The following is a 26,466-nucleotide window of genomic DNA, read 5'->3' as shown; positions in this document are numbered from 1 at the left end:
CAACTGGAGAAAATGAACATCAAACTTGCTAAATGTTTTGTCACTTATTGCATACAAACGGCAGCATTTTATTCCCACAGGGAACAGGATGAATGGAACATGTCTTGAGCTCCAACCATCTACCAGGCACTGTGCTAGGTCAGGGGCATGTGATGGTGAGTCAGAACAGATCAAGATCCTGCCCTCTGGGAGCTTACTGTCAAATGGAGAAGAAAGCCAGCAATCAAAGAATTCCACAACACGACCTGGAACTGGTGTGTCACAGTGATTACATATTGTATTCTGCTAACACGGCAGGAAGATCTGACATGCCTCCTGGAAAACTCCACTGGGATGCCCCCCAGTCATCTCAGATTCATCAGGTACAAACAGAATTCATTTTTCCCACCGAACATGTCCCTCTAACCATGTTTCCTGTCTCAAGGGCTGACAACATCATCCACCTAGTTGCTCAAGACCTCAACACTTGTCTGTCGTCACACAGAGCCAATCACATTTACCTCTTAAATATTTCAAATCTGTATGTTTCTCTCCATTCACAGCAGCAGTTCCTTAGCTTGGCCATCACTTTCTTCCATGGAAATTATTCTAACAGGCACTGGACTGATACTCTAAACTGGATTCAAGGCTCTTCTCTAATCCAGTCTCCAAACTCTAGAGCAAACTTTCACAAACCCAAATATGACGGCGTGTGTAATTCTCAAGAGATTACTTCGGTGCTAGGATAGAGGGCTAATCTGTACCATGGTCCCTGCTCATACCACCAAGCCCAGGTTTCACAAGTCTCCACTCCTTACATTCTGTCTCCAACCAGACCTTCTTCACCAGGATCACTCCTCTGCCTCCCCTCCTCTTACAGTAAAGGCTGTCAATTCTTACAGTGCTTTCCCTCACTGCTGTTGTTCAGTTGCTAAGTCCGGTCTGACTCTGCAACCCCATGGACTGCAGCACGCCAGGCTTCCCTGTCCATCACTATCTCCCAGAGTTTGCTCAAACTCATGTCCATTGGCTCGGTGATGCTACCTAACCATCTAATCCTCATCTAAACCATCATCTCCTTCTCCTCCTGTCCTCAGTCTTTCCCAGCATCCAGGTCTTTTCCAGTGAGTTGGCTCTTTGCATCAGGTAGTCAAATTATTGGAGCTTCAGCATCAGTCCTTCCCCTGAATATTCAGAGTTGATTTCCTTTAGGATTGACTGGTTTGATTTCCTTGCTGTCCAAGGGACTCTCAAGAGTCTTCCCCAGAACACAGTTCAAAAGCCTCAATTCTTTGGTACTCAGCCTTCTTTATGGTCCAACTCTCAGATCTGTACACGACTACTGGAAAAATCACAGCTTTGTCTATATGGACCTTTGTCAGCAAAGTGATGTTTTTGCTTTTTAATACGCTGTCTAGGTTTGTAGCTTTGTCATAGCTTTCCCTCACTACTGTAGTCCAGTTAAGTGTCCCTCCTAAGGGTTCCTGAATAATCACCTTAAACACAAATAACCACCCTAAATTATTATTGCCTATAATTGTCCCTCCTGGATGATAAGATGGAAAACTATTTCTGTCTTAAGTATTCTCCCTAGTTTCAAGTGTAATGCTTTAATGTTAGTAGGAAATCAATAGATCTTCATATAAAAGAAAGAAGGTAGGAAGCAATAAAACTCTTCCATGGAACAACTTTAGAACTGATCATAAGAGAATTTTGCAAACATATAGGATATTCCATTAGCTAAGGTGGCTGATGAGGGTGGTTTAACGTGTAAAGGGCAGGGGAGGGCAGGCTTCTTAGCAGTCTCTGTAGGCACAAGACCTTGCTCTCTTAAGCCTGAAGTTAGAGGAAAAAATTAATTACACTAAAACTTGCACAATAAAAACATTTTTTGGTCGTGAAAACTGGTCTCTGTTGATACCAGTACATGACAGTTAAATAGTAAGACATGGCAGGTTGTGAATGAGTCTGCAATAATCTGTGTTTGGTTGTTTTGCACAAGTGTGATAACAGGGTGTCATCTTGACTATAAGCAGGATCCTGAACCCAGTCTTCAAAATGTTCAACTTCAAAATTTCATTTAAAAATCTTTTTTCCTAGATTCTTTCCCTTTAAGTGCTTCAGAATCAAAGTAGAAAACAAAGTAAAGATACTTGAATGTTAAAAAAAATTCAACTTCTGGACTTTGATGAGCCAATTTTAGCATTTAACTACATCCACCCACTTAGCCAGGTCACAGTCAGTTACAGTGGGTGGGACTGACCAAAAGCGCCCAGCAGCTGATAGTCAGCGACTGCAGCTTTCTGCTGCCTTTCAAGAAGGGCATTGCTTCATACAGTGGCTGCTAGCTGGTGGATATCTGGATATTCTCCTCCTCATTTGGGATGGCATGTCACGCATCTCGGTAAGGTGGGCAGATGTGCCCAAGTCAGAGACTCAGTACCCAGAAAGAGAGAGACAGAAGGAGGAAGAGAAAACTTCTTGTGAGAACTGTCCTTAGAAAAATAATTATATCTTCAAAGATTTACTTTTTTGATATGATATACTACTACTACTACTACTACTACTACTACTACTACTAAGTCGCTTCAGTCATGTCTGACTCTGTGTGACCCTATAGACGGCAGCCCACCAGGCTCCCCCGTCCCTGGGATTCTCCAGGCAAGAACACTGGAGTGGGTTGCCATTTCTGTCTCCAGTTTTCCTTTAAAATTGGAGGAAGTTAACAGTTCAGTACACACAGGCAAAGTCGTATCCGACTCTTTGTGACCGCATGGACTGTAGCCCACCAGGCTCCTCTGTCCATGGAATTCTCTAGGCAAGAATACTTGAGTAGGTTGCCATTCCCTTCTCCAGGGAATCTTCCCGATCTGGGGATCAAACCCAGGATCTCATGCATTGCAAGCAGATTCTTTACTACCTGAGCCACCAAGAAAGGCCTTTCACACACAGGCAAAGGAGCCATAGAGGACTCCTAAAACCCGTAAAATCATTCTCCTGTTCCTTTAATGCAAGATATAAAGAAGTTTCCTATCCAACATCTCTTTTCTGTTGAAAGAAATCTGATAGATTTTTTCCGTCAAAACCTATTATTCTTTCTTAAATTCAAGCTGGTTGGCTCCCCATTAAGTATAAAAGTGATTTGTTTAAACAAAAATGAAGTTAAGGTGGCTATGAGCTCAGATGTCAGATATATATTTGTTTACCTAGCTCTGTTAAAGCATATTTTAAACTATAAACAGGAACAATATATTCATCGTCAAGTTGTGTTTTTTTTTGTCTTCCACTCAGAGAGGTTTCTGTAACCAGGACGCTTCCTTCTGTGTGATGCTTAGGAATCTGTGTTGCCGCACAAGGAGGACGAGGGTGTGTGAATATTACGGGGTTAAGACTTAGACTGCGCCCACTTGGCTCCCTGATTAACTCTGTGGCCAAGCAACACAGCTTTCAACTAGATTTATTTGGAAGTCACTGTCCTTTCTTACACTTGAAATCACTTTCCTGAAACTTTTGCTCTATTAGACCGGAGTCCTAGATTTATGCTTTAACTCGGCTGGATTTATTGGACGCTAGACAGGCGTGTAGTACCTTGCAGCCTTCCTTGGAGGTTGGGGCGAGGGGTTTGTCACATCGCTCTTTCCCACGACTTCCATTCAAGTTAGCTATAAAAGCATATTATGCCACTGAACACCAGCTGTGGCAGGTTCTTACAGCTTTGTGAATAGATTTGCCATTTTTGTTTGGGCTGCTGAGTCAGGGAATTGACATTCCACTGTTGTGCTTTTAAAACTATTTGCTGTGACTTCATTTTTTTTCCCTCTCTGACAGTTGAAGCAGAAAGGTGGATTAGCTTTCTTGATTCCAATTATCTTCCCTGTAGTATATTGCTGATACGCTAGTGTGTCAGATAAGTTATGAGAAGTAGAAGAAAGTGTCACCTGGTAAATGTGACAGTGTTTCAGGGAGGCCTTGAAAGATATTTCTTATCACTGATGGGTCTCTGAGAACTTTTTTTTAAGAGAGGTAGAATTCTTCTGAAATAACTAAGTTGGATTTTTTTCTGCCAAATTTGCTGAAAGACTACCATGCAAATGTCAACTTTTGTTTTTAAAAGAGACATAAATTGAAAAAGTCAGTGTGATGTCCTACCCGATTTCATTCCACACTAGAGTTATTGGAAGGTTTGCTTCATGACACTTAAACCCTTCTCTTTTTCCTTACTATCAGGCAATCGATCATGTCTCAGAAAGACCAGGGTCTTACTGCCACATAGAGAGAGATTTGAGATAATGACTGGATAATATCTGCACAAAATGCATGTCTTCATGTTTTATTCTTTTGTGTTGTAAATTACTGGATGAAGTCTTAAGTACCCATGAATCTTTCAGAGTCATCTGGTGAAGGTGAGTTCAGTATTTGTTTCATAATAGCTTATTATTTTTTAAACATAAAAGTTTCCTGTGTTTCCTGGTAAACCACCTTTATCTTTTTACCACACTGAGAGAATTTGAATCACAGTTAAAATGCAAAATGTTCAAATCTAGTTCAAAGAACAAAAGTTTTTTTAAAGTGTAAAATGCTATCCATATTTTTGAGGCAAGGATACATCCCTCTAAACTTTGTGAGATAAAGAATCTACTTACGGAGGTAAGATTTAACAGGAAACTTGATGATTGTTTATAAGAACCAGGCAGAAAGGGATGTTAAATTTGAGTTCTTTGTCTAAGGGATTATATACCGTATCTTTGTATGATGTTGGGATATCATGGTGATATAAAGCCGTGAGACAGGGTGTTGTGGTTTAAGCTGGGGCCTTCCAATTCTTCACAGAATGGAAAACTAGAGACAGCAAATGTTTCTGACCTGCTGTAGTGGATCCAGAGTTTTCCTAGATAAGGACTGCTGGTTGCTAGATTTGTTCACTTTTTTTTTCATCAGAAACGAAAATTTATAAATTATTTTCAGAACCATATTCAATATTTTTTTGCTTTATTTACAGAAGAATTTCCACAAATATAAATAGTTTTGAGGCCTATTTAGTTGATTACTGGTATTTCAACACAGATACAACCTTCTCAGATGAGAATTCCTGTCTTGCCTTCCTCTTGGCATTCACTTGGTCTATAACAATATCCTCCAGGCCTCAATTCCTCAGTTTCCTTCAGCACATACCACCCTTTCCCCACCTCACAATCATTCTGAAGAGGCTTCCCTATTTGCAACGTAGCAGTCTCTTCAAATTAATGAGGCTTTATGAGAGCCAAGAAGAGACCAGACAGTCATCTTCCTGCCTTAGGTTTAGAGAACAGAAATGGGAGATGAAACTGATGAGAAGGAAATGAAAAAACTGATGGGAAGACAGAGCAGGAAACCACTGGTAACTTCTCTGAGTGTTAGAAACATACCTGGGGCAAAAAACAGCATAGATAAATAAGGAAAAGGAGGACAGCTCGCCGAGCAGTGAAGAAAACTTGCCAGAGCTAAGTAACTTTTTCTGTATGTGGGGCTGACACCTCCCCTAAACACATCCTTCTCTGTCCTTCACAACACACCTCAGGCTCCCAGGAACCAGTTTGATTTGCAAGATGAGTCAGGGGACACAGAGGGAAGCAGACCATGACATACATAGAGATGGATTCCAGATCCAGTTGCAAAATGCGTGGCTCCGTCCTAAGTCAACTCCTGTGCTAACAGCCTTTTGCTTGCCCTCTGGTTTTTCCTTCAGGAAATCCATTTCTGCAGAAAATGTGAAAGGAGCAGGAACTTAGTGGAGGGAGACAGATGGATGGGAGTAGGATCTGTGCTAGAAATAATACCAGAAGCAAACAAAATACATGCATTCTCTGGAGTTCACCATGAGAGGGATGCATAGATATTTTTCCTGACTAGAATCCTGCCCAGGTCCAGAAAGACTGACCAATCCAAAACTTGATATGGCTCAAATAATCTGAGATTTGATAGAGCTCAAATTTTATGGGACCTAACCCAAACACTGAATAGAAAATTTTGATTTATTTTCTGAAATTGCCCTTATAAAATTAATATTTGCTTTTGAAAAGTGAGAACCCATAGTCCTGCATTCTCTCCAGGCCCTTATCACTCTTTTCTATGTACTTATCAGATCACAATATGCACAAGACATGTTACAGACACCATGTGAGTGCACGTGTGGAACGTGTCTGAGAGCAAACACCACACACAAGTTGCTGGGGGCTGAATGATGGCGGCGGGAGGCAAGGCTGACGGGAAGGCGGTTTGTGAACTGGGTGAACTGCCAAGGTGTCCAAGAGCAGCCAGGAGTGACACGCTCTACACTCAGAAAAAAGTGAAAACCAAGGAACAAATGAAGAGAAGGAAAAGCATGAGAAAGAGGAAACTCCAGTCATTGTGACTGCAAGCATGAAAGGGCCTTCTTCCCCTTTCGCCAAACCAAGATGTCGCCTGTGGTCTATGGGTTTAGAGAAAATGCCCTCTGCCAGCACATTGCTGAGAAGAGTTGACAGCTACCAAGAATCCTATGGATGGAAAGAAGTCTGACAGTGCAGCCCTAAAGGGTAAAACGAGGGACCCTTTCGTCCTTTGGTTATTTCTTTATCTTTCTGCCTGAGACACTGTTCTATGCCCAGGAGATGGAGCTATGCCCAGGAGATGGGGTTGGCATGGCTCAACCCCAGTGAAGCTCATAGAGTGTGTGTGGGGGGGAGGGATGTGGGCAGGCTGTGGAGGGAGGAGTTATCAGTAAACCAACATAGCTGTGAGATCCCTCAGACTGATTGGTAGTGCCTAGTTGCAGGTTTAGGCTGGGGATCACAGGTCTGCCCCAAGGTGTAACTTTGAAATGATCTGAATGTTGAGTGAAGCTGGGCGTGGAAACTTCAGGGTTTGATATTTTGCAGTGAATATTAATTACTAAAATTGGCCCATAATTATCATAATGGTCTCTATACATATAAAGCTGCAAAATGACATGCTACTGAAAGCATTTCTGGGAATTCTGTCAAGTTCCATGCAAATGTTATATTAAATATAATGTAGTATATGCCCTAGGCATTCTTTGATTTTTTTAAAAAAAATAAAATCCACCTAGTTACCCCTCATACTCAGGCATATTTCTCCTGTTAAAAGATAATCATCTTCCTGTTTGGTCTCTAAGTAATAATTATTCTTCCTTTCAAACTCTCTTGGCACTCTCAATGTTCACTAAAAAAAAAAAAAAAAAAAAAAACATGTTTTGGGGCTACCCAGAAAGTTTTCCTTAGAAAGAGATTATACCAAATGTTTGTCTTGGCAGGAATAAGTATTTTTTTCTCGTCTGTAATTCAAAACTATTTGGTGTTACTTTATACCTGCTTTCAAATGGAAAAGCTAAGGCTTATGTGATAGCCACAGTGCTGTATTTTTGCTCTTGACTACTTAAATATTAACTAATGTCCCTGTATTGTTGGGACTCATTTCCCAAGCTTACTCCTACACATAGGAAGGACAGATGTTCATCAGTGTAGTGTGAATGTATGATTTCAGGAACAGCAGTCAAAATTTCTATTAATTAGGGTAGCTAGCAATTGCTCACACTTACCCAACTTATATTTCCTTCTTGTTTAGCTTACTGTCAGTCTCAGATGGGTAATAACACTAAAGCTGTCATCAGTATTTACACCCTGCTGAAATGAACCTTCTTTGCCTGGGCTCTGGTCTTGATGAAGCTGGGAATAAGAAAGTAGGAGGCACTTTGCTTGTGGCAAGGATTGGATGAAATAGAATTTGGAAGCCCTAAGAGTTAATCATCCCCAAAGAGAAAATCTAAGTATAATAGGGAGGCTGCATGCTCAACATTGAAATACACACTCACTGGTTTCCATTCTGCTATCAGCAAGGTAGATTCTTTAAAAATCTAGGGTGTAGACAGAGGAGATTCTTAACACCCTTGCTCTATCACTCCATTTACTCAGAAGGCTGGGTGAACTTTCTTCAAGAAACAATGTTTATTCTATTAGAAATATGAATAAGACATTCTTCCCGGGTTATAAGGCCATAATGAGCAGACAGAAAGACTTATGAGCAAAATGGAGGAAACTAACATTGGGAGACTATTCCATGAATCAGCCACGCTTCTTGGTGTCTGGAGAGCTGAGGTGCTGGGTGCCTTTCCTGGGAGGTTTGCATAGTGAACAGACTTGGAAGACAGCAGAGAGAGCTGTCTCTGCAGCAAGGGCATATCTGTGTACCATCCACTATAATAAAAATAATGTGTTCTTCTGGGCAAACGTCAGGTGGACTTACAGCTCATTATAAAGGACGTGGGTTCCTTTCCATTATGCAACCTACTGCCTATGCAGGCAGCATCTACCTTCCTCAAGCCTCCTGGTGGGATTCAGGGTTCAGGGAAATGGCGCACATACAGGTGCTCCAGCTACTGCTCTATCTGTGGGTAATGAAGGCCTTTGTTTCTGATCCAGAAGTTTCATGTCTTCCAGCCAGTCATGAAACTACTAAGGCACACTTGTTAGATTGTATTGAGATAAAATCTCAGATCTTTTACAATTTTTGGCAACCAACATATTAAGCATCTTTAATTTCAAACACAGAATATAATGAATGATAAAATACTACTACTACTACTACTACTACTAAGTCACTTCAGTCGTGTCCAACTCTGTGCAACACCAAAGACGGCAGCCCACCAGGCTCCCCCGTCCCTGGGATTCTCCAGGCAAGAACACTGGAGTGGGTTGCCATTTCCTTCTCCTTCCTTTTCCTTTTCCTTCTTCTTCCTTCTTCTTTTATAATGAATGATAAAAATACAGTGGACAACAAACCACTGATAAGAAGTATAAACAGATTCCCCTGGAGGCATGTCTGAGGGACATAGAATTCTGGCTAGAGAACATTATGGAAAATTTGGAAATTAGAGTTCAATGGAGCACTTAGAGAAGTTAGGGCTTTCTCAACTGTTGGAACCTCAGGAAAGTGCATTCCTAGCAGTGGCAATAGATTGTGTTAAGTCTCAGAGTGTGTTTGGCAATGAGAGACTGGTTACAGTGGGGGAAGGGCCAGCAGGAGAGAAGAAGGAGAAATAAGCCTAGGATACATAAAAAGCATCCAAATTAGGGGGCTTCTGAATTCCTATAATTTCACTTTTCTTCTTCATCAGAATCATGGAGGATTTTTTTTTTTACAAGAAAGTTTCACACTTTGTACTTTGCATTGAAGAACTAGTTTTGGTACTGGAAACAATAACACTTAATAAAATAATTTCTACTCTTCCAAAATGAGAGTTGGCATTGTCTTAAAGATTCTAGACAAAGGGTGATTTTGGCTTTTTTTCCTCTATTGCTTTCAGGAAAAAGGTGGCAAGCACACAAGCAGTATAGATAAACTGCATGATTCCCCACTCACACAAATGTAAGACAGCATCACCGCCAGGATGATGAGAAACTGGTATCTCCTCTTTATCTTGTGTAATCTATGACTCTGCTGCTACTGCTGCTAAGTCATTTCAGTCGTGTCCAACTCTGTGCGACCCCATAGACAGCAGCCCACCAGGCTCCCACGTCCCTGGGATTCTCCAGGCAAGAACACTGGAGTGGGTTACCATTTCCTTCTCCAAAGCATGAAAGTGAAAAGTGAAAGTGAAGTCGCTCAGTCATGTCCAGCTTTTTGCGACCCCATGGACTGCAGCCTTCCAGGCTTCTCTGTCTATGGGATTTTCTAGGCAAGAGCACTGGAGTGGGTGGCCATTGCCTTCTCCAATCTATGACTCTAGGAAATGGTAAATACCTATAAGGACAGAGAAGCCCAACTTCCCTTGTGACCAGCAGGACTCTGGAGGGTCTTCCTGGGACAGACCCTAGCCCCGTATCATCTGCTGTAGTTCTTCTCTAAAGGTAATAGTATCTCATGTGTATTTCCTGAGTTTTTCAGTTGCTAAAACTGCCATCAAATGGAAGACATTACCTACCTGATGGTCATGAGTATGTAGCCCCTAGACCTTCTGGTGCCTAAGGATTGATAATGTTAACCACCCTGTGACTTCAAAATCAGCCAGAGTACTGTGAGTGAGAACACCCTTCCTTCACCTGGACTTTAAAAATGCTTTGCTGAAGCCCCTTGGGGAGTTCAGGGTTTTGGGGGTGGGGAGTGGAAGGGTGGACACAGGCTCCTTGCTGCATTCTCCCTGCTCAGCCCTGCTGTAAACCTTTTTCTCCTCCAAGCTCTCATGTTTGGGTCTGTTTGGCCTCACTATGTGTTGGACAACCTTTAGAAGCAGCCATTCAGACCCATGAGGCTCATTCCAGGGGGCAACTCAGTTTCTTCACTCAGCAAGTCTCCTCCTTATACAGAAACGGAAGTCTGGCTCTCTCTTTACATATATAATTCCCAGAAACCCAGTCTGAAGATTGCAGGTTTTTGTCTCTTGAAAGACCTCAGCAAAAGAAAGTACACTCCAATGTCACATCAAGGACCATGCTTGCGAGAAGCAGCTCATTTACATTCCAAGGGAAATAGTCAGAAATAAAGTGTGGGGATGTAGCTTTTCAGATGTCGGAGCAGTTGATTCTCGATAGGATTGATGTTAAAAAGTTCTAGCATTGATGATATTTATCACAATAGCATGACATGAAAGCATCAAGGTCACTCCCTTCCCAAATGTTGTTTCACTATGTTGTTTTCCAGAAGTGTAAATATGACAGTGGCTGGAAGCTGCCTAACTGTGGTTTTATCATACATCCTGAATGACGAATGACTTTCAGACAGTCCTAAGCATCCCACAATGGGCTCTAATAATACTGAAGGGAATTTTTATGATGAATACAAATCACCCCTAAAACCCATAATACATCATGCCGAGTAATATCACAATAAGAAGAGAGAAGAAAATGAAACTCTTAAGCAGGCACATGCTTTCATGTACTTTGATTGAATTTGTATTCTTTCACTCCCTTGATCCAACAATAAATATCATTACGGAAAATAAGCAATAGCTTAAATATCTCTCTGAAAATTTGATCTGTAAGAAAAACTATTATCACATCTCTATTATAAGATATTTGCATTATAATTTCCACTTATCGGTTATGTCTAATAGGAGGATAATGCTTCTCATGCCCCCTTCTATAAGGATTTCTACATGGATTCTCACTTAAACTTTAGAGCAACTCTAAAGAGATGGACATTTTATAGACAAAGGAACCAAGGCATTAAATGACACTTTGGCTAGATCACAAGTTTAATGAATGATGAAACCAAGAGCAGGAATTTTTGTAGCTTGAATGTTGTATATCAGCCTTACCATCTACTTAAGAGTTACATAAATTAACTTTAGGACTACTACTCCAGCAAATATTATTGTGTGAAAAATGATCCCCAAGCTTAGGGGCATTTCATTTTCCTTTGCTCATGGTTACGTGTCAGGGTTCTGGGAAAGGCTCGGCTGGCTGGGCAGGTCTCACCTGGGACTCGGATGCAATTGCAGTCCAGATGTCAGGTGGGGCTAGCTGGCCGAGGTGCCCCAGAGGGTCACTCACGTGGCTGTGTTGGAGACTGGCTATGGCTGGGTGTTGCCTCTCCAGTGTGTGCTGTCTCAGGGTAGCAGGACCTCTTCCTTGATGTCTGACTTCCTCCAGAAAGAAAGAGACAGAAAGCATAATCTTTCATGATGTAGGTAGGAAACCACAGCATCTTGTCTACCATACTCTATTCATTAGAGCAGTCCCAAGCGCTTTTCAATGTCAGGAATGTCAAGTAATTTGTGGCCTTTTATTGTTAACTACCACTGTCTCTAAGGTCACTTACCCCCTCAGATTTCATTAAAGGAAAAAATTTTTAAGTTTTTATTGAACTATGATTGATGTGCAACCCTCTGATTTCACTTGAGCCAAATATCACTCACGTATAAGTTTGTGATAAATTTTCTAATAAAACAATCAAAGAACCTCCTGCTCCTCCACTAAACTAATTCATTCCTTTAGAGATAAGATAAATTCTAGATGATTCCATCAAGTAATTTTAAGATAAGACATCCGCTTAATTTGCTTTTATGTTCAATGTTTATGTCCTTAATTTTGATTAAGAAGAGGCCATTCTAGAAGCAATCAGGTTCACAAAGACTAACAACAGAAGACAGTGATAATTTCTTTAAAACAAGAAAAAAAAAAACAGGATCACAGAGCTTGCTCTTAGTAACTCCTGCTGCTTTGTGGTCAACTTAGTGCTGTTTCATAAGTGAAACATGAGTTCTGCATGAATAACAGATAATGGAGTAAACATCTGTGAAATTTATACATTAGCTATCAATTTTTTCTTAATGACAGTTCAGTACCTTTTTCTAAAACTGAGTAGATAGAAAGTAGTCCATCTACTTGGACTTAAAGCATTCCCTCTACCTACTGGCGCTATATGCCATGGATGATGATGTTACCTGTCTCAGGATGGTCTGCAGCTGATTCAACATCTTCCAGACAATGGTACCCACACTTGGCGGGTTGCTGCATGTATCAATTATTTCTTAAATTCAGTTGAGCTACTTAGAAATGATAGGTGGGAAAAGCCAAAGCAATTACATTAAAGATAAATAATTTTAGCTATGCAAAAGTTTACATCTATGTTCTGTATAAATGTTTTGAAAAGTTTTTTTATCAGATTTTGATAATATGATTCTGACAATTTTGTAAGGTACATAGGATCACCACTTGTAGTCACATTTTGATGCCAACTATTAATTTACAAGGTTGGTAAATCTGCACACAAACTCCTAAAAGTAGGTGAGGAGACGATTAGAACTGAGGCCTTATTCACTCTGTCCTCTTTCCATCACATTCCTAGCAGAGGAGGAACGACCGTGACAACATGAAAGGGGAATTTGCTGCTTTTATTGTTTAACCAGAATAAGTCTGAACTATTTGAAAAGCCCAGGTTATTTGGAAAACTCAAGGCAATTCGGCGGGGGGGGGGGGGGGGGGGGGGCGGGGAAAGACATGTGGTGGTAAAATAAATAAATAAATAAGAGTGGAGGGAGCATCAGTCCAATAATTGCTGAGCATTTGAATAGTATCATTTCTGTTATTTTCTAGTTTAGAAGATAATCTGCTGCATTAGCATCCATGGGCTCAGAAAAAAAAAGGAACAGTCAACAAGGTATGACTGCAAATGCATGAAATTATGCAAGTGAAAGATAATATGTAAAAATAAATATCATTGTGGTAGTTAGTACCTGGAAGAAAAGTTATGACCAACATAGAAAGCATATTACTTTGCCAACAAAGGTCCGTCTAGTCAAAGCTATGGTTTTTCTAGTAGTCACGTATGGATGTGAGAGTTGGACTATAAAGAAAGCTGAGTGCCCAAGAATTCATGCTCTTGAACTGTGGAGTTGGAGAAGACTCTTCAGAGTCCCTTGGACTGCAAGGAGATCCAACCAGTTCATCCTAAAGGAAATCACTCTTGAATATTTATTGGAAGGACTGATGCTGAAGCTGAAACTCCAATATTTTGGCCACCTGATGGGAAGAACTGACTCATGTGAAAAGACCCTGATGCTGGGCAAGATTGAAGGCAGGGAGAGAAGGGGACGACAGAGGATGAGATGGTTGGATAGCAACACCAACTTCAGGGACATAAGTTTGAGCAAGTTGGAGTTGGTGATGGACAGGGAGGCCAGGCGTGCTGCGGTCCATGGGGTCGCAAAGAGTCGGACACAAATGAGTGACTGAACTGGACTGAACTGAGTTAGTACCCTTAGGAGATATACTGCTGCTTTTTCATGTTGTTAACTTATGGTGTTTTCTATTTAAAAATAAATCCGCTTGATTCTTGAAAGCCTAGCTTTTGAGGAAAATGATGATGTGGGAAAGCTGGGAAGGTATAATACATGCACTGCTTCCCAAATATTTTTCCATTTGGCTGTGCCAAGTCTTAGTTCTAGGGATCTTTAGCTGCGGCATGTGGGATCTAGTTCCCTGATCTAGTTCCAGGGATTGAACCTAGGCACCTGATTTGGAGTCTTAGCCACTGGACCACCAGGGAAGTCCCCTAAAGAGCTATGTGTGATTGTCTTTGCTCTACTTGATACTTTTGATGACCTTTTACAAGCAGGTGGTGGGAAAGTGAATTGTTTGTGGCTCTAAAGTTGATTCTACTCAAATGAGGATGAATCTACTCAAATGAATGATGATTCTACTCAAATGAATCCACAAACCCCTGTGGGCTATAAAGTGTTGCTTACTTGAAGACAAAATTAGTGAAGTCTCTGAGCCTCATTCTGACCACCTGGTGGCAAATTCCACCTCAAGAACTATTGGTGGCCTTCTGCTCCAAGGTCCTCAAAATTCCTCGCTATGTGGAGACTCACCCAAAGCTGATCACAAGGGGAGGCTCCACCAGTCACCAACACGGGAGGCCTCTGTTCCTGTCCTAGATCTATCTGGTCCCTTAGAGATCAGCTTTGTTGCTTCTGAGGCCCTCAGAGACTTTGACAGAGCTGTGGACTCTGTGATCATAGCTGGGTCTCTCTGCAGTTCTTTTTTTCCTGCTCAAAGGCACTGGTCTCCTACCCTGGTACAAATTGCTCAAGGAGCTCAGGATTCTTGAAAACAAATGCCAGGCTCTAACAATCTTGCTTCTGTCACTTCCCTTAGAAACGTCACTTCACTTCTACAAGCTTCAGTTTCCTCATCTGGAAAATGGGGATAATAAAGTGGGGTTATTGTGAGGCTTAAAGAAGTTAATATGTTAAAAATATTTAGAATGGTCCCTGCTACCTAGTAAGTGTTAACTACTTTCATCATTCAAATAAGATAGTTCCTCGCATCTGAAGGCAGTGAAGCAGATCTGTAAGTTTTGAAATCTCTTTGTACAGCATGTGTATCTGTAATATGCTCAATACCTACATGTGTACTTTGTTCCATTAAGCTTAGCTGAATGAATGGAATGAAGCAGCAGTGTTTGAAGCCGCTCTGCACTCATGCCTGGTGTGGGGGGAACCAGCATAGAAGTGTTTCATCATGTCCTCCTCTCTGTTGGTGGAGATGGTAGCAATGAATCTAGGGATATCATTATGTTTCCAGCCTATATTTAAATTGACAGGAAATAATAAGACAGCAAGCAGGTGGCTATTAACCCCTCTTACCCAGTGAGGTATGTATCTGATAATGAGTAACAGGAAATATTTTAGAGAAAAAAGATATTTTTCTCTATAAAAGTGCAATCTTTTGGGCAGCAAGATAATTCCTCTTTCAGTTAAGGTTCTATCTGAAACCCCTTCTCACCCCAGGAGCAGAAGAGTCACAGAGGCCTTTGTTAGAAAGTCAGTCACAGAAAATGTTATGGAAAAGGGAATCAGATCCGTGTTCTTACATTAGAAGGAAAAAATTGGAAAGTTAGGACTTTGTCCTAAACTAGTGCAGCAAAAGTGAAACAGAATACTGCTTTTGTTTTTCATTGAAATAAAAAAAATTTAATAGAACTAATGAACTAACACTAATGACATTTTGAAATCCCATTTGTTTAAGTTTATTGTGTTTTGTCTTTAATATACAAATCACAAAAAGTGCTACTCAGTGTATAAGTAAACAGGATCATTGACTAAGTTTTACAACTTAGGTCTTGAGTTACAGAATCAAAACAGGTCCATATCTTAAAACTATTGACCCTTTCTGTGTGTGTGTGTGTGTGTGTGTGTGTGTGTGTGTGTGTGTGAAGTCGCTCAGTCGTGTCCGACTCTTTGCGACCCCATGGACTGTAGCCTACCAGGCTTCTCCCCTGTAGCATCCTAACCAATCACCTAATGCCACTCTTCCAGTATGAATTTTCTCTTTTTTGAGGCAATAAAAATTGGCGATTAGCCTTTGGAAGGGGCTGGCTCTCCCTTGAGCTAGCCTGTTTTTCTAGCAGCATCTCCCACTCTGTGAAGTTGCTCAGTCGTGTCCAACACTTTGCGATCCCATAGACTCTAGCCTACCAGGCTCCTCCATCCATGGGATTTTCCAGGCAATAGTACTGGAGTGGGTTGCCATTTCCTTCTCCAAGGGATCTTCCCAACCAGGGTCTCCTGCATTGTAGACAGACACTTTACCGTCTGAGCCACCAGGGAAGTCTTTAATTACATTCAATTCTCCAGGAGGATCTAGTACAATTTTTTTTTCATTTGATTGTTTGCCCCAATTATACAATTTATAATGAAAATGAAGGAAAAATTGTATTAAACATTGTGAACTCTTTCTTAATTTCCTTACCATTTTCTCATCCCTAACTTCTTGGCTCCCCTGCAGACTCCAAGCACGGTTAGCTTTTCCCCTTGCAATGTGCTTCACATCTCTTTATTTTTACAAATAAAAATAGAATAGTTGTACTGGTCTAGACCTTTACCATCAACCTCATGACAGATCATCATTTTCTTTCCTGTTTCAATCTGTACAGTACTGTGCTCATAGACTAACCTTTATAAGACACATCTCTTTTAAAACTCTTTGGTAGTGCTCTGTAGGGTTAGATCTAGTTCCTTGACTGGGTCTCATCTCACCTCATTTCATAGTCAAGATTTTAACTCAATCTGCTTTTCACTATACAACTTCTTACCATTCTCAAATTATGGCCTCCAACCAATCACGTGGGCTTGCTTCCTGTCCTCTGAATATGTGACCTGAAAGTCTCAGCTCTGCCTTAGCTTGAGTGGTCCCCCTTGCCTAGAACAACTGCCTCCCCAAAATCTCATTTATTTATGTCTCACTAGTATCCTATCCACTGTATGAAAATTATTTGGAAAATTCTAAGTAATACCAATCAATGTCTTCTTTTCTGAATTTCCACAGCATTTCTGGTAATGGATTATGTTAATATTAAATAATTCTTTACACTGATTTTCCAGTTGCTTCATTAAAATAAAATATTCTGTATATTGTGAAATTCTTCCCAGGATGTATCTATACAGTGAAAGTGAGAAGATGATCAGTTCAAATATCCAATGAATTTGAATATACCCCCACAGCCAATCCAGAACTTTTAGAACAAATTTTCTGAGTAGATCAGAGGAGTGGCTGGAGAGGAAAGGAGAAACAAGTGGAAAAGCACATCCTCATGTCTGCACACCTGTTCCTAACCAGATCCCCGCAGGCAGCTCCCCCGAGGGTGTAGTTTGGGGCACGTCTGTCTCTCTGAGGTTTCCTGTTGCTGTTCCTGTCGCTTTCCCTATTTTCAACAGTCATGAAAAAAAAAAAACCAGTCATGAATGGTCACTAAAGGTACATTTACTCTGACAGTAGCCAAAATAACTTCAGTTATAAAAATCAAGTTTATGTTTGCTATGGTCTATGGTCTTAAACTTAGGAGCTCCTAAGTAGTTTTTCATTACAAAAATTTGTACATTTATACCAGAATGACATGATATGCCTTTTTTAAAAAATCTGAGATTGACTGATTGATTGAGAGAATCAGAAGCACAAGATATAATCTCTCAGAGTTGCAGGGTAAATAAGAGAGTGAGGTGACCTCCTGATAACAGGAAAAACACAGGTATTCTTGATGCAGCTCACCTTCTAGCTAATGTTTCAGTGTTAGTTAAGGAAAGGAATTCTGAAATAGAGGTATACAATAGAAGGAACTGGAATTATAAATAACTGGAACAATCACTGTGAAATCTTCAGGATGTGATTTCCCTACCAAAACAAATGTATCAGGTGATCATAGAGGAGACACAGGAAGCTGTAGCCATTTGGCTGGAAGGATTTCAGTGGCACAGACAAAGTACCCCCCTGCTGGAGAGGCTGGTGGTCCATTCCAGTTAACAGACTGAAGAATCAAATCCAAGACTTCTGACTAGCGTTTCTTGAGACAACGCCTAATACCTGCAACCCAAACTTTCAAGGCCTGAATGGCAAGAGTAAGTGAGGAAATAAATACATGTGCTCAATGTACTAATTATGGAAAGGTCAGGGAGATCCCCTGGAGGAGGGCATGGCAACCCACTCCAGTATTCTTGCCTGGAGAATCCCATGGACAGAGGAGCCTGGCGGGCTACAGTGCATGGGGTCACAGGGTTGGACATGACTGAAGCAACTTAGCACACACACCCATGAACTTCACCTGAAACAAGATTCAAATTAGCTCTGATAAAGTCAATTAAAATAGGGCAAGAATTCTTGAATTAAAAATTCTGGGATGCCAACTTTTTAAAAAAATGGAAGATTTTTAGATTCCAAAGCTCAGGTTAGAGTACTGAGGGAACTTTATAGAGTATTTAAGGAAAACAGGAAGAACTAGATTGTGTAGTATATTGGTCAGTTGAACTGCGGGAGGAAACAGAAAAGTGAAGGCAGGTTATGTAAATTTTTCAAAATACATGTTAAAAGCCCTGATGAAAACACACTGAAGGATGTTCTACACCAGCAAGTGAAACCGTGGGTATAATCTGAATGTCAGATACTTGGAAGATGAAAAAGAATACAGAGCACACAGATTACAAAATCTACAGGAAGGATACAAAAGGTGGGGGGAGGCAAAACCAGAAAGCATCGAGGTATTGAAATCTTATTGTAGGAAGTATGTACTTGGTGTTAGTCCTTCTAATATATTTTTTCAAGCGGCAAGGGAATGTATTACAGAAATTTGACAGGGTACATCACTGTAAGCTGGAAGCATGAGTACTGACAGGGAGAAATGCAAATTTTTAATCAATATCATTGTTTATAATGTAAGACTTGACCCTGCTGCTTTATTGGTGAAACCTTTCCTTTGGGCAAGAATAATCTAGGGAAGGATAAACGGCTAGAGCCTTGAACCTGAGCAATGAACAGAGGTCCTCCCTGGAAGAATCTGTGAATTAAGCCACAATATAATAGGAATCAATGTCTTCTTGGAGAGCAAACACTTTAAAGAAATCTATCACTTGCTTACTCAACTTTAGGCAACAAACTGTAATAAAATACAGATATTATAAAGCAGAATCAATAATCAGCAGGAAATCTGTACACTACTTAAAAACACCTGGGAGCAAACCCAAGTGTAAGCTATGAATCAAAAAAATAAAAAACCATCTCCCCCTTCTACTCCTGTCTTTCTTCCTCCTACCCCTTTGCTGAGCCCTCAATTTCTCCAGTCACTACCCACCTTTACCATCTTCTTACATATAGAAATGCACAGATAACATAGTTACCTGACAAATAATAGGCCAGTGTTGTCAAAACTATATCTTTTAAAAAACAGTAGCTTTTCCAAATGAGAATCAAAATCCCATATATTGTGGCAGGTTAGGAACAAGCCAGAAATCTCAAAGGCCAGAAATAATCCAAGGTATATTAATCTTATCCCAGTCTCTCAGGATAAACATGCTTGGAGGGCTTTTTCATTCTTTTCTCCTTCATTATCTATACCTCCTTTTTTAACACAATTGTGTCTAATCTAGATTGTAATAACAACAACTTTTGGAGTACTTCTTTTAAGTCTAAATGAATATATTTCCTCTAATGTTCAAAACAATAAGGAAAGGTAGTCATTACAGCTTTCCTCTTGGAAGTAAAAGGATTAAGACCCAAAGACCTTCAGTGTTTGCCAAGGCCACAGAGTGGGCTAACACCAAGAGCATTCCTTTACTAATCACCCGTCTCCCCCTCCCCACCCCGCCCCCTGCTTCCCCCCGCCCCCCAGCAAGGCCTCATTGTCTCTTAATTACACCAAGAGCTTTGAGACTTTTAGATGTAACTCCCTTTTTAATCCATCCTTCACAGTAGCTCCCAAACAAAGCTTTCATATCAGAAATAATTTGTGAAATCTGTTTGATCTGTACTTTCAGAAGAATACAGTTGATGGGGAAAGGATCCAAAGGAGGGCAATTAGAGGCATCAAGAAGAAGTGGAGACAACAGTGCTGACTGGTTTATGACTCCGAAAGTCAAAGCTGAGATGAGATATGACAGGTGCCAATAATGCAAGAAGAGGGGCAGGGAGTGAACCCAGACGAAGGCAGCAACTCGGAGAGCTGTTGTGAAGCTGAAAGGAGTGATGAGCGCAGAACTTCTAGAGGTCTAAAAGGAGGAGGACTTAATGGGGTGAACAACAAACTTCTGAAAATTGTGCTCCGTGAGATGCGAAGTGTAAAAAACACAAATGACTTCAAGATGGATAAATCTACAGATCACAGCCTTGTAAAGGACCATTAAGGGATGCTTCTGCTATTTGGAATACATTGTAATTCTTTTGAGGTTAACATAATCTATGTTAGTTAATAACTAATATTAACTTCCTTTTTTAAAGAACACTCTGTGGCAATGGTTAGAGACAGCTTCACAGGCAGAGTGATCAAAAATCTCATTTTGCAGGGAAAGGCAGTACAGCTTGAGTCCACCCATGACTCCACACCTACCAACCTCATTAATTCACGTGTTCTTTCTAAGCTTGAGTTTCAATATCAGCAAACTGGGGGAAATGATAATTCCTATCTCAGAGTAAGACTGTGAAAAAGATCTACACCTGAGACATCATATATGGTGAATAATGGTTACAGATCTATGACTCTTTCCTATAACTTTGAAATAAGGATGAGAATCAAGGAACAGGAAAGCGGCAGAGAAGGAGAAAAGGGATTATAAAAGTGGAAATAAGCCAAGATATTTCAAATAAGATATCTGTAACATAAATCCAACCAGTCCATTCTAAAGGAGATCAACCCTGGGTGTTCTTTGGAAGGAATGATGCTAAAGCTGAAACTCCAGTACTTTGGCCACCTCATGCGAAGAGTTGACTCATTGGAAAAGACTCTGATTCTGGGAGGGATTAGGGGCAGGAGGAAAAAGGGACGGTAGAGGATGAGATGGCTGGATGGCATCACCGACTCGATGGATGTGAGTTTGAGTGAACTCCGGGAGATGGTGATGGACAGGTATTATCATTGGGTAATACTCTGTAAGGAAGAAAAGACAAGATACAAAATTATATGCAGATGTAACTTTTTTCCCCCAAGATAATGGTGCTAGGCAGGGTCGCAGATAAAAGTGTAGGGAGCTCACACTCACCCTGCATGGAGTCCCATCTCAGGGGTCCAAAAGGAGAACAGAGCCTGGGACTGCAATCCAAGGTAAATGAGGTCCGTTGAAGGGAGCATAGGATTTCATATTCCTTCCCTGTTTCATACAAGTTTGATGTACTGATAGTTTAAATAAATAACTTAAATAATTTATTTGATCATTTAAAAGAGAGTAAAACTAATAATAACAAATAAAAGGAGAGCAAATATTGTTAAGTCAGTGAAACCTCAGGCCTGACCATTTGCTCTTTGTCCACAAGCATCCAGAGAGTTAATTTAGGAAATTTTAATGGAAATGTTACTGGCTTCATGGTCAATAAGGCTGTGAAGCTGTTCCCTGCAGCAGCTCTGAAAGCAATGGCGGAAAACTAGCACAACTCAAGACGTTTATTTCCAGCCATTTCCTTTGCCTGCCTGAAAATCCTCTCTATGTCATCAATCTCCTGATATACTCTTAAAAAATCATTATCCTCTTCTTCTGACCTGGAGGAATTCTCTCCTTCTCGTTCGGACTCTGACTATCAGTCACTCTTGGGTGGTATATGAGACAGCTTGATAACAGCTCAGAACTACAGTCCATATGAAGGGAGAAAAATACTTTTTCCCCTCCTAGTCTCATCTTAAGTTCCATCTAGTAAAGTGTTCAAATGACATTTTGTGAATAGTTTTACCAACCAGGCTAGAGGGCTAGCGCCCACAGACCACAGCCATGGATTTTTGCCATTAGCTCCCTTGGTGTCACTGAGACTTTCTTGGCTTGTTTTATTTTTGAAGGAAAGAAAAAGAAAAGTATGCTCAGGTGTGGGAGGGTTAGCATAAAAAATGATAAGTTATCTTTAAAAGGATTTTATATTTTTTCGTAGGAAAAGATGTCATAAGCAGAAAATTTATTTTTATAATACTGCTACCCTTTGCTTTATGGTCTAATATTTATCAGGAAATCCTGTCCCTTATAGAGAGCTATCACATATTTATATCAACAGGCTTAACTCTTTGTCCATTGATGCTAGAATAGTCTATCCAGTAAAATTCAAAATCGAGAAAAGTTCTATGTATAAGAAGGAATTTAATACATCACAATATGATTTTCTTTGCTTATCAGTAAATGCAAAAAAAAAAAAAAACCCACCATGTGGATTCTTTACCAAGAACAAGTTCATATAGCAATCAATAATCATTTTGAAATACAAAGAATAGAATAAATTCTCAATAAACCAAATGGCTTCAAGATAAAGTACTGTGATGAACCAAGAAGGAAACATTTTAAAATAAATGCATTGTTAGACATGTTTTAAAATTGCACTGATACTTCTCTAGGTCTAGTACAGGCAGAGGATTGCAATCTTTGTGATTCAAATACTTTAACTCTGAAAGAACAGCCTTTTGATCACCATTCCCATTATGGGAGTAATTACAAAAGAATGATTTAAAACTATACCTACTCTAACCTAGTCCCCTGATTATTTTTTAAGAACAAATGGGAGATAAGCTTTTTATTTTTATATTTGTCTTTTAATAAAAAGCAATGCAATAAGGTTAAAACAAAAAGGCCAATTAATTGTACAAACTAGGTGATAGTTCATTAATGCTTTATCATCTTCTTTGTTTAAAGTCTAAAAAGTTTTCTTATAGAGTTTAAACTTTGAATGAGATGGAAGAATGGTAAGTATTCTTAGCACATCAATGAACTTGTGAAAAGCCAGAATAATAAAATTTAAAATAGGAACAAACACTTGAAAACAGGTTCAAATACCACTGAGACCAAAGTTTCTCAACTTTACTGACAGTAGAAACACCTAGGAAGCTTTTTTAAAAAATACTGAGCCCCACTCTCAACAGCTGTGACTTAATCAGCCTGGCTTGGGACCTGAGCAACAGTATTTAAATAATCTTTCCATTCTTTTAATATGCAACCAGCGCTGGGCGTGCCCTGTATCAGGCCAGCACTCAGGCATGGCACATGGGCCCTGAGGGTTCCTGAGAAAGTCCCACATGGTCCATGAAGTCTAAACATTTGTCATGATAATATTAAGGCATTGCTTGCCTTTTTCACAGTACTGATGCTAGCAATAATGGGTAAAATAGCTTGCTTATTAGCATAAACAGAGTGGTACCAAACCATGCAGGTTGTCATCCTATTTTTCACCATCACATACTTGTGGCTAAAGGAAAAAAATTGCCAATTTCTCTTAAGAATGCCCTTGATGAGGCAGAAAATAGTACCAATTATTATTAAATGTCAACCCTTGACTATATGTCTTTTTTTAACACTGCCTGACGAAACGGGAACTACCCATAGAGTATGTCAGCTCAATAGTGAAGTGCAGTGTTATCATGGGGAAAACACTGTGACTGAGTTTTGAGCTAAAACTGGCCAATGTTTTTGCAATGCACCAGTTTTTCTAGTAGTCATGTATGGATGTGAGGGTTAGGCCATAAAGAAAGCTGAGCACTGAAAAATTGACACTTTCAAACTGTGGTGGTGGAGAAGACTCTTGAGAGTCCCTCGGACTGCAAGGAGATCAAACCAGTCCATCCTAAAGGAAATCAGTCCTGAATATTCATTAGAAGGACTGATGCTGAAGCTCCAATACTTTGGCCAACTGATGCAAAGAGCTGACATTGGAAAAGACCCTGATGTTGGGAAAGATTGAGGCAGGAGGATAAGGGGACGACAGAGGATGAGGTGGTGGTTGGATGGCATCACCAACTCGATGGATTTGAGTTTGAGCAAACTCAGGGAGATAGTAAATGACAAAGAAGCCTGGTGTACTGCAGTCCATGGGGTCACAAAGAGTTGGACATGACTTAGCAACTGAACAACAACAACAACAAATGTTTTATTTCAACAAATGATTAGTAGATAAACTATAGTTATACAGATCTGGGTATTGGACAGCTATTACACTGAAAATAAGTAAAGTAAGCCTGGTATGTAAAAAAAAAAAAAAGAAAAACAATTGTCAGCATGAGTTATCAGTGATAACATTTGAGTTTTTACATGCAGATTAGATTTTGGAATAATTACCTTTACAACTATGAGATTTAACAGCTTCTCACCACTTGACTTTTCTTGTGAAATCTGTAGTTATAATAATAAATATATTTTTATATCATTAATGAAATCATCAATATTTGTAAGAGCTACATGAATCAGTTATTCAGTATTTTCCAGATGACTAACACAGGATGTTACAATACTATGCACAGGTAAAAGAGTCATTCAAGAACGAGACAAGCCAGTGTAATGGAGTAAAAGAAGCTCACTGATAGGGCTTCAGTTTCTCCACTGCATGCAGCATTTAAGAAATCACCACTTGTAAAGATTTGGTGTTTTATCAAAGAAGAAAATTCAAAATTAGCTGAAGGAAAGCAATTAAAATACTCTCCCTTTTCCAAGGATACAGCAGCTGTGTGAGGCCACAGTTTCTCTTGGAACATCAATTAAAAGAACAGATTGCAACGTGAATTCAGAAGCAGAAATGAGAATCCAACACCCTTTCTCTAAGCCAGCCATTAAAGAGCTTTGCAAAAATGTAAAGTGATATATCACTTCTCTCACTAAATGTGTTTCTGTTTTGAAAAATCTAGCTATTTTCCACAAAATATTTTGTTAGGATGTAATGGGTTAAATATTTTTTATTTCACAAATAGATGGTTGCAATGTCTCCATTTTAAGTTTCAATATGGTAAATATTGACAGATATAACAAACATCTACACTGTGATTCTCAGAAATGTTTAAGAGTGTCTGGGGGTCCTGAGAACAATGTATGTGAGAACTGCTGCTGTAAACCCCAGAGACAGCTAACAGCGTGGTCACATGACTGCTCTGACCAAGCAAGGAAGCTGAGCAAACTGACACGGGAACTGAGGGCAGCCAGGAGACTGTAGAGGAACCATGCGACACCGCCAGACCAGAGAGATGGTCTTCATGGTGGAGAAAACTGACGGCAGTTCAAGCACGAAAAGACTCATACCTGAACCTGAGACTCGATTAGGATCTGTGGAATGGAAGATATAAACATTCTGACTGATCCAGAGGAAATTATTCTGATTTTTAAAGCAAGGAGTTAGAGTTCACTCAAAGAGTTGGTCTTGGAGTGACAGCTACTGATCCATATGACCCATGGTGATTTATGGAGTAGGGGGCATGGAAGAAGGGCCCCTTAATTAGAAATTAAGTCCTGCTTTGCTCTGGTAGGCTTCTTTCTTGCCTCCAGATTCTGTTGGTAATTCAAAACAGCCTGTCTCATTTCCAGTATTTTACACCTTGTACGGGGAACTCTGGGAACTCCATGCAGTTCTGTTTATTGTCTCGGTCTTGAACGTGGTGTACGACGTATGTTCACAGGTTTGACATCTCTGGGAGTGGGAAGGAGAACCCAGTCGTGGAGCTCTTGAGTGGAGTTCCAGGGCCCTCAGCATGTCTAAGAGCATCCATTCATGCTCAGAGAAGGCAAAGACTGCCGCTTATGAGCTAAAGATTACAAATAACGAGACAGTTTCAATCTTTGGGGTATGATCGGTTTTGCAGAAAGTTAAGAGGGTTCCTTTACTCCTGGACTCTTCACTGGGTTGGATAAAATACATTTTTGAGAGCTGACTGGTTTGCTGCTTGCTTAGCCATGCTTCCTGTGAAGTGCTCCTTGAAAATCAAATTGCCACGTTACATTTGCATTGTGTGGTATGCCTGGAGTGCTGTCCTTTGAAATAGATTGGTCAGGGTTGCTATTCACAGAAGAGCAAAAAGCAATCAGCTTGATATTGCTACTGAAATTTTGCTCTCGTGGAGAGAATGCCAAAGTGATTATCAGAGACTCCTCTTGAAGAATGAAAGAGCTGAGTAGCGGATGAAGCGTGCACACACGTACACACACACACACCTCTCTCCTTGACCACACAGTTATTCAGCATAGTACTCACATTCTCGGGTACAGCGGAAGAGTTCTCCTACAGTCTCAGAATGAAGGCAACGTCTCCCTGACACTCATTTATCGTTTTGCTTCTGACGCTTTTGTGCACCAGATTCATCCATCAGTCACCTGTCGTTGGATGAGTACAGGCTGCCCTTGTGGCCTCTAAAGAAAGGAAACACACTCCATTTCCTGAGGGTCAGATATAAAAAGTCAGCTTTCAAGACATTTTCTGAGACTTATGGAATTCTTCATATTGGGCTCATTTTGTAATTCCATTGGCGGGGGGAAATAATTGCAAACTGGCCTTATAGATGCATCTGAGAAATCACGGTGGAAATATATCAACATCCAAGAGGTCAATATTGTCCCTCAAATATTTTTCTGAGGAAGGCAATGCTGAAGGCAATACATGGACCCAAAAAGCTACTAACAGTTTAACTTTGTGTTCATACAGCATGATGTCTAGTGAGTTAATCTACCAGAGGTCTTGAGTATCTGAATTAATTGTGCTTATAGTGAAATAATAAAATTTCATGAAAAGGTCTGATCAAAATAAAGGT

The 26,466-nt window shown here is 40.2% G+C and overlaps 1 long non-coding RNA gene across 2 annotated transcripts in view; it reads right to left on the bottom strand.

The window, feature by feature from the left end:
- Positions 1-18,653: 18,653 nt before the first annotated feature.
- The window catches only part of LOC138430966 (uncharacterized), a 29,589-nt gene continuing 21,776 nt past the window's right edge, over positions 18,654-26,466 (bottom strand). Inside the window, exons 3-6 of one of the 2 annotated variants that reach the window (XR_011253462.1) lie at positions 25,914-26,068; positions 24,017-24,070; positions 20,978-21,085; positions 18,654-20,865 (exon numbers count right to left, since the gene is read on the bottom strand). This is a non-coding gene — a long non-coding RNA (uncharacterized lncRNA). Of the gene's footprint in view, positions 20,866-20,977; positions 21,086-23,804; positions 23,917-24,016; positions 24,071-25,913; positions 26,069-26,466 lie in introns of those variants that run through there. The other variant, XR_011253461.1, reaches the window with a different exon arrangement.

Source organism: Ovis canadensis, chromosome 26 (genome assembly GCF_042477335.2).
Source record: "Ovis canadensis isolate MfBH-ARS-UI-01 breed Bighorn chromosome 26, ARS-UI_OviCan_v2, whole genome shotgun sequence".
Lineage (NCBI taxonomy): Eukaryota > Metazoa > Chordata > Mammalia > Artiodactyla > Bovidae > Ovis > Ovis canadensis.
This window is presented reverse-complemented; position numbering and strand designations above follow the sequence as displayed.